We start from the raw sequence: 15,471 nt of genomic DNA, 5'->3' as shown, positions 1-15,471 counted from the left end.
CAGGGTCAGGAGGGGCCGGGATGTCTGCAGTGTAATAATATCAAATGTTATGGATGATACATGGTACAGGGTCATGAGGGGCCGGGATGTCTGCAGTGTAATAATATCACATGTTATGGATGATACATGGTACAGGGTCAGGAGGGGCCGGGATGTCTGCAGTGTAATAATATCAAATGTTATGGATGATACATGGTACAGGGTCATGAGGGGCCGGGATGTCTGCAGTGTAATAATATCACGTTATGGATGATACATGGTATAGGGTCAGGAGGGGCCGGGATGTTTGCAATGTAATAATATCACATGTTATGGATGATACATGGTACAGGGTCAGGAGGGGCCGGGATGTCTGCAGTGTAATAATATCACATGTTATGGATGATACATGGTACAGGGTCAGGAGGGGCTGGGATGTCTGCAGTGTAATAATATCACATGTTATGGATGATACATGGTACAGGGTCAGGAGGGGAGGGGATGTCCACAGTGTAATAATATCACATGTTATGGATGATACATGGTACAGGATCAGGAGGGGTCGGGATGTCTGTAGTGTAATAATATCACATGTTATGGATGATACATGGTACAGGGTCAGGAGGGGCCGGGATGTCTGCAGTGTAATAATATTACATGTTATGGATGATACATGGTAAAGGGTCAGGAGGGGCCGGGATATCTGCAGTGTAATAATATCACATGTTATGGATGATACATGGTACAGGGTCAGGAGGGGCCGGGATGTCTGCAGTGTAATAATATCACGTTATGGATGATACATGGTAAAGGGTCAGGAGGGGCCGGGATATCTGCAGTGTAATAATATCACATGTTATGGGTGATACATGGTACAGGGTCAGGGGGGGCCGGGATGTCTGTAGTGTAATAATATCACATGTTATGGATGATACATGGTACAGGGTCAGGAGGGGCCGGGATGTCTGCAGTGTAATAATATCACATGTTATGGATGATACATGGTACAGGGTCAGGAGGGGCAGGGATGTCTGCAGTGTAATAATATCACATGTTATGGATGATACATGGTACAGGGTCAGGAGGGGTCGGGATGTCTGCAGTGTAATAATATCACGTTATGGATGATACATGGTACAGGGTCAGGAGGGGCCGGGATGTCTGCAGTGTAATAATATTACATGTTATGGATGATACATGGTAAAGGGTCAGGAGGGGCCGGGATGTCTGTAGTGTAATAATATCACATGTTATGGATGATACATGGTACAGGGTCAGGAGGGGTCGGGATGTCTGCAGTGTAATAATATCACGTTATGGATGATACATGGTACAGGGTCAGGAGGGGCCGGGATGTCTGCAGTGTAATAATATCACATGTTATGGATAATACATGGTACAGGGTCAGGAGGGGACGGGATGTCTGCAATGTAATAATATCACATGTTATGGATGATACATGGTACAGGGTCAGGAGGGGCTGGGATGTCTGCAGTGTAATAATATCACGTTATGGATGATACATGGTACAGGGTCAGGAGGGGCCGGGATGTCTGCAGTGTAATAATATCACATGTTATGGATGATACATGGTACAGGGTCAGGAGGGGACGGGATGTCTGCAATGTAATAATATCACATGTTATGGATGATACATGGTACAGGGTCAGGAGGGGCCGAGATGTCAGCAGTGTAATAATATCACATGTTATGGATGATACATGGTACAGGGTCAGGAGGGGACAGGATGTCTGCAATGTAATAATATCACATGTTATGGATGATACATGGTACAGGGTCAGGAGGGGCCGAGATGTCTGCAGTGTAATAATATCAAATGTTATGGATGATACATGGTACAGGGTCAGGAGGGGCCGGGATGTCTGCAGTGTAATAATATCACATGTTATGGATGATACATGGTACAGGGTCAGGAGGGGCTGGGATGTCTGCAGTGTAATAACATCACATGTTATGGATAATACATGGTACAGGGTCAGGAGGGGCCGGGATGTCTGCAGTGTAATAATATCATATGTTATGGGTGATACATGGTACAGGGTCAGGAGGGGCCGGGATGTCTGCAGTGTAATAATATCACATGTTATGGATGATACATGGTACAGGGTCAGGAGGGGCTGGGATGTCTGCAGTGTAATAATATCACATGTTATGGATGATACATGGTACAGGGTCAGGAGGGCCGGGATGTCTGCAGTGTAATAACATCACATGTTATGGATAATACATGGTACAGGGTCAGGAGGGGCCGGGATGTCTGCAGTGTAATAATATCATATGTTATGGGTGATACATGGTACAGGGTCAGGAGGGGCCGGGATGTCTGCAGTGTAATAATATCACATGTTAAGGGTGATACATGGTACAGGGTCAGGAGGGGTTGGGATGTCTGCAGTGTAATAATATCACATGTTATGGATGACACATGGTGCAGGGTCAGGAGGGGCCGGGATGTCTGCAGTGTAATAATATCACATGTTATGGATGATACATGGTACAGGGTCAGGAGGGGCTGGGATGTCTGCAGTGTAACAATATGACATGTTATGGATTATACATGGTACAGGGTCAGGAGGGGCCAGGATGTCTGCAGTGTAATAATATCACGTTATGGATGATACATGGTACAGGGTCAGGAGGGGCCGGAATGTCTGAAGTGTAATAATTTTACATATTATAGATGATACATGGTGCAGGGTCAGGAGGGGCCGGGATGTATGCAGTGTAATAATATCACATGTTATGGATGATACATGGTACAGGATCAGGAGGGGTTGGGATGTCTGCAGTGTAATAATATCACATGTTATGGATGATACATGGTACAGGGTCAGGAGGGGCTGGGATGTCTGCAGTGTAATAATATCACATGTTATGGATGATACATGGTACAGGGTCAGGAGGGGTTGGGATGTCTGCAGTGTAATAATATCACATGTTATGGATGATACATGGTACAGGGTCAGGAGGGGCTGGGATGTCTGCAGTGTAATAATATCACATGTTATGGATGATACATGGTACAGGGTCAGGAGGGGCCGGGATGTCTGCAGTGTAATAATATCACATGTTATGGATGATACATGGTACAGGATCACGAGGGGTTGGGATGTCTGCAGTGTAATAATATCACATGTTATGGATGATACATGGTACAGGGTCAGGAGGGGCCGGGATGTCTGCAGTGTAATAATATCACATGTTATGGATGATACATGGTACAGGGTCAGGAGGGGCTGGGATGTCTGCAGTGTAATAATATCACATGTTATGGATGATACATGGTACAGGGTCAGGAGGGGCCGGGATGTCTGCAGTGTAATAATATCACATGTTATGGATGATACATGGTACAGGGTCAGGAGGGGACGGGATATCTGCAGTGTAATAATATCACATGTTATGGATGATACATGGTACAGGGCCAGAGGGGCCAGGGTGTCTGCAGTGTAATAATATCACATGTTATGGATGATATATGGTACAGGATCAGGAGGGGCTGGGATGTCTGCAGTGTAATAATATCGCATGTTATGGATGATACATGGTACAGGGTCAGGAGGGGCCGGGATGTCTGCAGTGTAATAATATCACATGTTATGGATGATACATGGTACAGGGTCAGGAGGGGCTGGGATGTCTGCAGTGTAATAATATCACATGTTATGGATGATACATGGTACAGGGTCAAGAGGGGCCGGGATGTCTGCAGTGTAATAATATCACATGTTATGGATGATACATGATACAGGGTCAGGAGGGGCCGGGATGTCTGCAGTGTAATAATATCACATGTTATGGATGATACATGGTACAGGGTCAGGAGGGGTTGGGATGTCTGCAGTGTAATAATATCACATGTTATGGATGATACATGGTACAGGGTCAGGAGGGGCCGGGATGTCTGCAGTGTAATAATATCACATGTTATGGATGATACATGGTGCAGGGTCAGGAGGGGCTGGGATATCTGCAGTGTAATAATATCACATGTTATGGATGATACATGGTACAGGGTCAGGAGGGGCCGGGATGTCTGCAGTGTAATAATATCACATGTTATGGATGATACATGGTACAGGGTCAGGAGGGGCCGGGATGTCTGCAGTGTAATAATATCACATGTTATGGATAATACATGGTACAGGGTCAGGAGGGGCCGGGTTGTCTGCAGTGTAATAATATCACATGTTATGGATGATACATGGTACAGGGTCAGGAAGGGCCGGGATGTCTGCAGTGTAATAATATCACATGTTATGGATGATACATGGTACAGGGTCAGGAAGGGCCGGGATGTCTGCAGTGTAATAATATCACATGTTATGGATGATACATGGTACAGGGTCAGGAGGGGCCTGGATGTCTGCAGTGTGATAATATCACATGTTATGGATGATACATGGTACAGGGTCAGGAGGGGTCAAGATGTCTGCAGTGTAATAATATCACATGTTATGGATGATACATGGTACAGGGTCAGGAGGGGCCGGGATGTCTGCAGTGTAATAATATCACATGTTATGGATGATACATGGTACAGGGTCAGGAGGGGCCGGGATGTCTGCAGTGTAATAATATCACATGTTATGGATGATACATGGTACAGGGTCAGGAGGGGCTGGGATGTCTGCAGTGTAATAATATCACATGTTATGGATGATACATGGTACAGGGTCAGGAGGGGCCGGGATGTCTGCAGTGTAATAATATCACATGTTATGGATGATACATGGTACAGGGTCAGGAGGGGCCGGGATGTCTGCAGTGTAATAATATCACATGTTATGGATGATACATGGTACAGGGTCAGGAGGGGCTGGGATGTCTGCAGTGTAATAATATCACATGTTATGGATGATACATGGTACAGGGCCAGAGGGGCCAGGGTGTCTGCAGTGTAATAATATCACATGTTATGGATGATATATGGTACAGGATCAGGAGGGGCTGGGATGTCTGCAGTGTAATAATATTGCATGTTATGGATGATACATGGTACAGGGTCAGGAGGGGCCGGGATGTCTGCAGTGTAATAATATCACATGTTATGGATGATACATGGTACAGGGTCAGGAGGGGCTGGGATGTCTGCAGTGTAATAATATCACATGTTATGGATGATACATGGTACAGGGTCAAGAGGGGCCGGGATGTCTGCAGTGTAATAATATCACATGTTATGGATGATACATGGTACAGGGTCAGGAGGGGCCGGGATGTCTGCAGTGTAATAATATCACATGTTATGGATGATACATGGTACAGGGTCAGGAGGGGTTGGGATGTCTGCAGTGTAATAATATCACATGTTATGGATGATACATGGTACAGGGTCAGGAGGGGCCGGGATGTCTGCAGTGTAATAATATCACATGTTATGGATGATACATGGTGCAGGGTCAGGAGGGGCTGGGATATCTGCAGTGTAATAATATCACATGTTATGGATGATACATGGTACAGGGTCAGGAGGGGCCGGGATGTCTGCAGTGTAATAATATCACATGTTATGGATGATACATGGTACAGGGTCAGGAGGGGCCGGGATGTCTGCAGTGTAATAATATCACATGTTATGGATAATACATGGTACAGGGTCAGGAGGGGCCGGGTTGTCTGCAGTGTAATAATATCACATGTTATGGATGATACATGGTACAGGGTCAGGAAGGGCCGGGATGTCTGCAGTGTAATAATATCACATGTTATGGATGATACATGGTACAGGGTCAGGAGGGGCCGGGATGTCTGCAGTGTAATAATATCACATGTTATGGATGATACATGGTACAGGGTCAGGAGGGGCCAGGATGTCTGCAGTGTAATAATATCACATGTTATGGAGGATACATGGTACAGGGTCAGGAAGGGCCGGGATGTCTGCAGTGTAATAATATCACATGTTATGGATGATACATGGTGCAGGGTCAGGAGGGGCCTGGATGTCTGCAGTGTGATAATATCACATGTTATGGATGATACATGGTACAGGGTCAGGAGGGGCCGGGATGTCTGCAGTGTAATAATATCACATGTTATGGATGATACATGGTACAGGGTCAGGAGGGGTGGAGATGTCTGCAGTGTAATAATATAACATGTTATGGATGATACATGGTACAGGGTCAGGAGGGGCCGGGATGTCTGCAGTGTAATAATATCACATGTTATGGATGATACATGGTACAGGGTCAGGAGGGGCCGGGATGTCTGCAGTGTAATAATATCACATGTTATGGATGGTACATGGTACAGGGTCAGGAGGGGCCAGGATGTCTGCAGTGTAATAATATCACATGTTATGGATGATACATGGTACAGGGTCAGGAGGGGCTGGGATGTCTGCAGTGTAATAATATAACATGTTATGGATGATACATGGTACAGGGTCAGGAGGGGCCAGGATGTCTGCAGTGTAATAATATCACATGTTATGGATGATACATGGTACAGGGTCAGGAGGGGCTGGGATGTCTGCAGTGTAATAATATCACATGTTATGGATGATACATGGTACAGGGTCAGGAGGGCCGGGATGTCTGCAGTGTAATAATATCACATGTTATGGATGATACATGGTACAGGGTTAGGAGGAGTCGGGATGTCTGCAGTGTAATAATATCACATGTTACGGAGGATACATGGTACAGGGTCAGGAGGGGCCGGGATGTCTGCAGTGTAATATTATCACATGTTATGGATGATACATGGTACAGGGTCAGAAGGGGATGTCTGCAGTGTAATAATATCACATGTTATGGATGATACATGGTACAGGGTCAGGAGGAGTCGGGATGTCTGCAGTGTAATAATATCACATGTTATGGATGATACATGGTACAGGGTCAGGAGGGGCCGCGAATATCTGCAGTGTAATAATATCACATGTTATGGATGATACATGGTACAGGGTCAGGAGGGGCCGGGATGTCTGCAGTGTAATAATATCACATGTTATGGATGATACATGGTACAGGGTCAGGAGGGGTTGGGATGTCTGCAGTGTAATAATATCACATGTTATGGATGATACATGGTGCAGGGTCAGGAGGGGCAGTGATTGGGTATTGCAGGCTGTATACGAGCTCCTGGTCTGTAATACTCTGTACACATCACTATAGGGACACAATGGAGGGGCATGAGGTCTGTACACTGAGAAGTTTCTATACGTTGTGCACTATATGGAGGGCGTGTGTCCTGTATATAACAGCCATACACACACTATAGAGCAGGCAGGGGCAGAGCCGCCCGGGGGTTGGTGTCAGCTTGTGCTGAGTGGACAGGCCGCAGAGGTCCTGACCTGCCTCATTGTCCGGCTGAAGCTTCTAGTCCCAGGACTGAGAGATGAGGATCAGAGACGACCGGGAGCGACGACAGGAACCCAATGTGCGGATCCAACTGGTGAGTGACCCGGGCCGAGCAGAACCAGGACATCACAGACCGGGGTACAGGAGATGTACTGGGGGGCAATAACGGCTGGGGTCCATAATCAGTCATGTACGAGGGGGTAATAGTCCACGTTACATATTGGGGGGATTAGTGATAATCCAGGTTATTATTGGGTTGAGTGATGAAGGACGCACAGAATCCATGATGATCCAAATGATATAACATGGAGCAGAACCAGCGATCCTACGCATTATACACCGGGGTATAACAGTCAGATATCGGGGTGTAATCATCAGTGGTAAAGCTTAGTATTAGGGTGCAGAACTGATGTTGTATATTGGGGTTCATATGATCTGTGATAATCAATGTATTGGGGAATATAATCCCTATTATACATCACAGCCTGGGGTAATAATCCATGTTATATTGGGGGGCAGCATCAGTGTAACATAATCCAGGATAGTAAACCGTGTTACAGATGATGGATGATGATCCGCGTATTGGGGATTATAATCCGGATTAAATACCTGGATGTAAACATCAGTAATAACAAACCATGTTATACATTGGGGTGTAAGGATCACACGTTATAAGTATTGGGGTGCTGTAATCCAAGCTACATATTGGGGTGTATTCTGCACCTGACGATACATTGTAGATATTGGGGTGTGATCAGTATCCCTCAGTGTTACATGTTGGGGTGCAGAATCAGTAATTATAATCCCTATTGTATATTGTTGTGTAGGGTTTGGGGCAATAATCTGCTTTTATATATTGGGGTGTAATAATCAGCGATAATAATCCCCCAATATCGGGGTGATAAATCATTGGTGATCTATGCTACATATTGGGGTGTAAGAATCTGTGGTGTATTATATATATTGGGGTGTAAGAATCTGTGGTGTATATATTGGGGTGTAGGAATCTGTGATGTATATATTGGGGTGTAAGAATCTGTGGTGTATATATTGGGGTGTAGGAATCTGTGGTGTATATATTGGGGTGTAAGAATCTGTGGTGTATATATTGGGGTGTAAGAATCTGTGGTGTATATATTGGGGTGTAAGAATCTGTGGTGTATATATTGGGGTGTAGGAATCTGTGATGTATATATTGGGGTGTAAGAATCTGTGGTGTATATATTGGGGTGTAGGAATCTGATGTATATATTGGGGTGTAGGAATCTGTGATGTATATATTGGGGTGTAAGAGTCTGTGGTGTATTATATATATTGGGGTGTAAGAATCTGTGGTGTATATATTGGGGTGTAGTATTCAGTGACCATTACCCATGTTACATATCAGGGGTGTAATAATCACGGAGTATAATCCCTATGCTACATTGTGGTGTGCGGGATAATAATCCATAGTTATATATACCAGCAGGTAATATTCAGCAGGGGAGGATAACACTGCCATGACCCCGGGGCTGTTTGGATATTACGGCTCCTACAAGTCTGGAATCACTTCCTACATCTGGTACTAGAAGCTCCTCGAGGAATGGAGGATGAGGCCCTTCTTCTTTCAATCTGTGGTTTCAGGACCTTTTTAGGCCCTTCAAAGGTCCTGAAATGTGTATATGGGTATTGAGAACAGGAACAGAGGATTTCATGGGTGAAGGTCCTTCTCTGTACAAAATTTGGTGGGTGGTTTGGGCGGCCATGGGCCCCCTTAGAAGGCTCGGGCCCCGGGCTACCATCTATATTATAATCCTCTACTGATTATCAGAGATTATAATCCATTGTTATAAATATTTTGGGGCATTAGAGATAATAACTAAGTGCAGGGATTATAATGCACAATATTCATGTTTAGTTTTGTGTGAAAAGTTCTGTATAGTTTGTCATTTATTGATTTACATCCCTGCTCATTCTGGGCTTCAGAGTCCAGTGGGCGGTCCTGTGCTATGGACCGCCCCCTAGGGGAAAAAATTTAAACATTTCAAGTTCTACTGAATCTTTTCCCATAATCCAATATATCAATCTGCTCAGCTCTTGCTGCTCTACAACATGAGGGGACAATATGGTCAATGTGACGGGTTCCCTCGAAATTTGGTAAATGTCCACCCCTCCCACTTGTCTGATGAAGTTGTGCTTTTCACTAGATTTGTAAGGCAAGTAGCAGCCGATCCATTTCGTCTTCTTCTGGTTTGTGGAGGGAGACCAATTCTGTCATGTAGATCTCTGAATATTACAGGCGGAGGTTCCCTTTTCATCATGAAGAACTTGGGATTGATAATATCTGCGGAGCTGAGCATGCATGTGTACAGCAGAGGTTGTAAGTACTGCCTACACTGTCCCATCATGTCACAGAGCAGGAGGTGCTGACTGATTGATAGAGAGAAGAGATTTAGTAGGAGTCCAGTGGGAGGTCCTTAACTATGCAGCTCCGCCCCTCCACTCTGAAGACCACTCTGGGGTGACATCTGGGGGCAATAAATGATGAACCTACTGAAGGAACTACTGGACGTCCTTCCAGGGACAAACTCCAAAAATGGGGGGGGGACCCTTGGGATGTTAAAAATATTGGATTAATATCTGACCCCAGACCTGAGGCGTCTTCATCCCCTTCACACTGACCTATCACCAAGTACGAGACACGCCCCATGTGGTCGTCCCCGTGACCCTCAGCAATTTGGTTCCAGTTCTAGGGATATGGTCCAGAGAAGCTTCTAATTAGCTTATACTGGTCAAGGGGGTGGTAACCTTTTTTTTTTTCTCAAAGACACACCCCCAAAGGAAATAAAAAAATTAACTACCCTCTTGGCTAAAAGGAACTAATTCACATTTCTGGGGGTCGTAACGTTGGAACTGGGGGGCAGATACTACGGGACCGGGGATGAGGCGCCACCAATCACGAGGCAGGCATTAGCATTTTGTAGTTCTCGTCCGGCCTGTAGTCCAATCAGGTGGTAGACAATATTTCCAGCTTTTGCATAAGATTTTGAGTCAATTTTTTTTGTTATTTTTGGCTGTACTTCCCCCTTTAAATGGGCTGTAGATGATTGTCCAATACTGAAGATGCGCCACCAACCCGTGATATCTCGGGGGTTGTGGTTGGACACTGTTGGTTTTCTGGTTTCCATTGTGAACCTGCTGTTTTTGAGGGCCCAAATGATGACGAGGCCTCTCCATTCAATGTGTCTTGGACAACTCCACAAGGCAACAAAGCAAGACCGATAAATGTACGACGAGGCTCCTATCCTGGGGGTTAGCTGAAAAATGCCCCATCCCATAGGTGGCGAGAGTGGTCTTCTCAGGAACCTGACCTTGTGATCTTGGGTGGTGGTGAGAGTGGTCTTCTCAGGAACCTGACCTTGTGATCTTGGGTGTTGGTGAGAGTGGTCTTCTCAGGAACCTGTCCTTGTGATCTTGGGTGGTGGTGAGAGTGGTCTTCTCAGGAACCTGACCTTGTGATCTTGGGTGTTGGTGAGAGTGGTCTTCTCAGGAACCTGTCCTTGTGATCTTGGGTGGTGGTGAGAGTGGTCTTCTCAGGAACCTGTCCTTGTGATCTTGGATGGTGGTGAGAGTGGTCTTCTCAGGAACCTGTCCTTGTGATGTTGGGTGGTGGTGAGAGTGGTCTTCTCAGGAACCTGTCCTTGTGATCTTGGGTGGTGGTGAGAGTGGTCTTCTCAGGAACCTGTCCTTGTGATCTTGGGTGGTGGTGAGAGTGGTCTTCTCAGGAACCTGTCCTTGTGATCTTGGATGGTGGTGAGAGTGGTCTTCTCAGGAACCTGTCCTTGTGATGTTGGGTGGTGGTGAGAGTGGTCTTCTCAGGAACCTGTCCTTGTGATGTTGGGTGGTGGTGAGAGTGGTCTTCTCAGGAACCTGTCCTTGTGATCTTGGGTGGTGGTCACAGTGGTCTTCTCAGGAACCTGTCCTTGTGATCTTGGGTGGTGGTGAGAGTGGTCTTCTCAGGAACCTGTCCTTGTGATCTTGGGTGGTGGTGAGAGTGGTCTTCTCAGGAACCTGTCCTTGTGATCTTGGATGGTGGTGAGAGTGGTCTTCTCAGGAACCTGTCCTTGTGATGTTGGGTGGTGGTGAGAGTGGTCTTCTCAGGAACCTGTCCTTGTGATCTTGGGTGGTGGTGAGAGTGGTCTTCTCAGGAACCTGTCCTTGTGATCTTGGATGGTGGTGAGAGTGGTCTTCTCAGGAACCTGACCTTGTGATCTTGGGTGGTGGTGAGAGTGGTCTTCTCAGGAACCTGTCCTTGTGATGTTGGGTGGTGGTGAGAGTGGTCTTCTCAGGAACCTGTCCTTGTGATGTTGGGTGGTAGTGAGAGTGGTCTTCTCAGGAACCTGACCTTGTGATCTTGGGTGGTGGTCACAGTGGTCTTCTCAGGAACCTGTCCTTGTGATCTTGGGTGGTGGTGAGAGTGGTCTTCTCAGGAACCTGTCCTTGTGATCTTGGGTGGTGGTGAGAGTGGTCTTCTCAGGAACCTGTCCTTGTGATCTTGGATGGTGGTGAGAGTGGTCTTCTCAGGAACCTGTCCTTGTGATGTTGGGTGGTGGTGAGAGTGGTCTTCTCAGGAACCTGTCCTTGTGATCTTGGGTGGTGGTGAGAGTGGTCTTCTCAGGAACCTGTCCTTGTGATCTTGGATGGTGGTGAGAGTGGTCTTCTCAGGAACCTGACCTTGTGATCTTGGGTGGTGGTGAGAGTGGTCTTCTCAGGAACCTGTCCTTGTGATGTTGGGTGGTGGTGAGAGTGGTCTTCTCAGGAACCTGTCCTTGTGATGTTGGGTGGTAGTGAGAGTGGTCTTCTCAGGAACCTGATCTTGTGATCTTGGGTGGTGGTCACAGTGGTCTTCTCAGGAACCTGTCCTTGTGATCTTGGATGGTGGTGAGAGTGGTCTTCTCAGGAACCTGTCCTTGTGATGTTGGGTGGTGGTGAGAGTGGTCTTCTCAGGAACCTGTCCTTGTGATCTTGGGTGGTGGTGAGAGTGGTCTTCTCAGGAACCTGTCCTTGTGATCTTGGATGGTGGTGAGAGTGGTCTTCTCAGGAACCTGTCCTTGTGATGTTGGGTGGTGGTGAGAGTGGTCTTCTCAGGAACCTGTCCTTGTGATGTTGGGTGGTGGTGAGAGTGGTCTTCTCAGGAACCTGACCTTGTGATTGTTGGGTGGTGGTGAGAGTGGTCTTCTCAGGAACCTGACCTTGTGATGTTGGGTGGTGGTGAGAGTGGTCTTCTCAGGAACCTGACCTTGTGATCTTGGGTGGTGGTGAGAGTGGTCTTCTCAGGAACCTGACCTTGTGATCTTGGGTGGTGGTGAGAGTGGTCTTCTCAGGAACCTGACCTTGTGATCTTGGGTGGTGGTGAGAGTGGTCTTCTCAGGAACCTGTCCTTGTGATCTTGGATGGTGGTGAGAGTGGTCTTCTCAGGAACCTGTCCTTGTGATCTTGGATGGTGGTGAGAGTGGTCTTCTCAGGAACCTGTCCTTGTGATCTTGGATGGTGGCGAGAGTGGTCTTCTCAGGAACCTGTCCTTGTGATCTTGGATGGTGGTGAGAGTGGTCTTCTCAGGAACCTGTCCTTGTGATCTTGGGTGGTGGTCACAGTGGTCTTCTCAGGAACCTGTCCTTGTGATCTTGGGTGGTGGTGAGAGTGGTCTTCCCAGGAACCTGTCCTTGTGATCTTGGATGGTGGTGAGAGTGGTCTTCTCAGGAACCTGTCCTTGTGATCTTGGGTGGTGGTCACAGTGGTCTTCTCAGGAACCTGTCCTTGTGATCTTGGGTGGTGGTGAGAGTGGTCTTCTCAGGAACCTGACCATGTGATGTTGGATGGTGATGAGAGTGGTCTTCTCAGGAACCTGTCCTTGTGATCTTGGGTGGTGGTGAGAGTGGTCTTCTCAAGAACCTGACCTTGTGATGTTGGATGGTGATGAGAGTGGTCTTCTCAGGAACCTGTCCTTGTGATCTTGGGTGGTGGTGAGAGTGGTCTTCTCAGGAACCTGACCTTGTGATATTGGGTGGTGCTCACAGTGGTCTTCTCAGGAACCTGACCTTGTGATCTTGGGTGGTGGTGAGAGTGGTCTTCTCAAGAACCTGACCTTGTGATGTTGGATGGTGATGAGAGTGGTCTTCTCAGGAACCTGTCCTTGTGATCTTGGGTGGTGGTGAGAGTGGTCTTCAAGGCCGTAATCTGTCTTTGTTGTAGTCAGAATTGTGTCCTTGGTGGTACGGTCAGGGTGCATAAACATGGGAATCGGAAATTTCATACATTGTGAGGTCATGGTCAAGGTGAGAAATGGTCTTCATCTTCCAGCTACTTCTACCCCCATTGATGTGGGGTCTAATAACATGAGGGCACCAGGACCGATAATACAAGGACAAACTCAAGGTGACAGACCCAAAAGACATTTGGGGGTAAGAAGATAAACGGGGTCATTTACTAAGGGCCCGATTCGCGTTTTCCTGACGTGTTACCCGAATATTTCCGATTTTTCCTGAATTGCCCCGGGATTTTGGCGCACGCGATCGGATTGTGGTGCATCGGCGCTGGCATGCACGCGACGGAAATTGGGGGGCGTGGCCGAACGAAAACCTGATGGATTCGGAAAAACCGGCGCATTTTTTTAATAAAAAGGGTCGCTGGACTCGCGCTTACCTTCACCAGGAATAGGATCGTGAACTCCAGCAGACCTCGGCAGACTTCAGCGCAGCAGCGACACCTGGTGGACGTCGGAGGAACTGCCTTAGTGAATCGCTGGAAGACCTGAATCCACCGCAGAGATGGCGCCGCTGGATCGCGGGGTATTCCATGGTCAGACATATTGAGGACCAATCCATGGTACCAGATTTGTGGGGGTGCGTCACCCGGCACCAGAGCTGTGTCTGGGTGGGATGGTCCTACATGGTGGGAGGAGCCACAAAGATGGGGGTTTTCTGAGGTTCCTCTCATAATATATGATAATCTGTAGGATGTACTGGATGGTCCCATCTGTGGAGATCTGCCAATGGCTCTGGGCCACACACTGCCGTACACCTTTGGGGGTCTTGTGGAGCCTGTACAGGGGGCGACCTACGCACAAGGAGGGGGGTTGTGATGTGATGGCTGCCCACAGTCTAATTGTATAGTGAGATATATAGTGATATAGAGAATGGAAATGAGAAGCAATACCAGCCGTGGCCATAGCGAGGAGGGGGGCGCTGTTTTGGAGTCTTTTGGGTGATTTCTTGTTGTTTCCGTTCCTCAGGTTACCTAAAGGGACTCTCCTAAGGAGTTGGCTCACCAAATCCCGTCCCCGGCTTCTTCTCTTCATCGCTGGATTAAAAAGGCCCCAGGTGACCCTGATGCGGAGGAAGAGGATGAAACGCACCAAAGTAGCAAAGGCCACGTAAGCGGTAAATAGAGTAATGGTGGGATGATCCGGAGGTTATAGTACCAGAACCCCAGCTCTTATCGTCAGGGGGGGAGCCACATATATAGACAGCGCCCCCCGCAGGCAGTCACGATGTGCTGACTAGTTACAGCCAGTAACAATCTGCATTCCTGCTGCCACCACTAGAGGGAGCTCTCTGTATACACCAGGATGATTGGGAGCTCCCCCTAGTGGTGGCAGCCTGGATTCTGTTGTCTCAGAGTGTGCTCTGTCTTTGCAGAGTGAGCGCCCGGTCCCCCCATTTTCCGGAGGAGGTTCTGGCCCGGCCCAGGGGAGATGTCTGGAGCTGCCACCAGTCACGAAGACGAGAAGACTAAGGGAATGTGGACGCCTGCAGTCTGCACTGTTATAATGTATAAACCTCTAATACAGTCTTATTGTATGTATACACTGCCCGAGTCATTACTGGGCCCGCCAGGGGGCGTGTCAGGGTGGGAGGGGCCTGACTGGAGGGAGGAGCCACAAAGAAGGGGTTTTCTGGTTGGAGATTTAAAAAGGGGGAGGGGCCTTGGGTGAATGCTTTGGTGGGTGGAGCCTCATAACGGGAGCTCTGATAGGAGGCGTCTCATAGAGCGGTTCTCTGGCAGGAGGCGTAGAGGTGTGACTGCAGCTCTGGATGTGACTGGAGTATAAGATGTGAGTGATCAGTAGAGTTGTGACTGCAGCTCTGGATGTGACTGGAGTATATGAGATTTGTGTGATCAG

At 47.6% G+C, this 15,471-nt stretch overlaps 1 protein-coding gene across 1 annotated transcript in view; it reads left to right on the top strand.

The window, feature by feature from the left end:
• The window catches only part of RRP36 (ribosomal RNA processing 36), a 233,380-nt gene that overhangs the window by 147,278 nt on the left and 70,631 nt on the right, over window positions 1–15,471 (top strand). The gene's annotated exons all lie outside the window — the stretch shown is intronic.

Source organism: Engystomops pustulosus, chromosome 3 (assembly GCF_040894005.1).
Source record: "Engystomops pustulosus chromosome 3, aEngPut4.maternal, whole genome shotgun sequence".
In the NCBI taxonomy this organism is placed as follows: Eukaryota; Metazoa; Chordata; class Amphibia; order Anura; family Leptodactylidae; genus Engystomops; species Engystomops pustulosus.
Note: the sequence above shows the minus strand (reverse complement) of the source record. Positions and strands in the feature narration are given on the sequence as shown.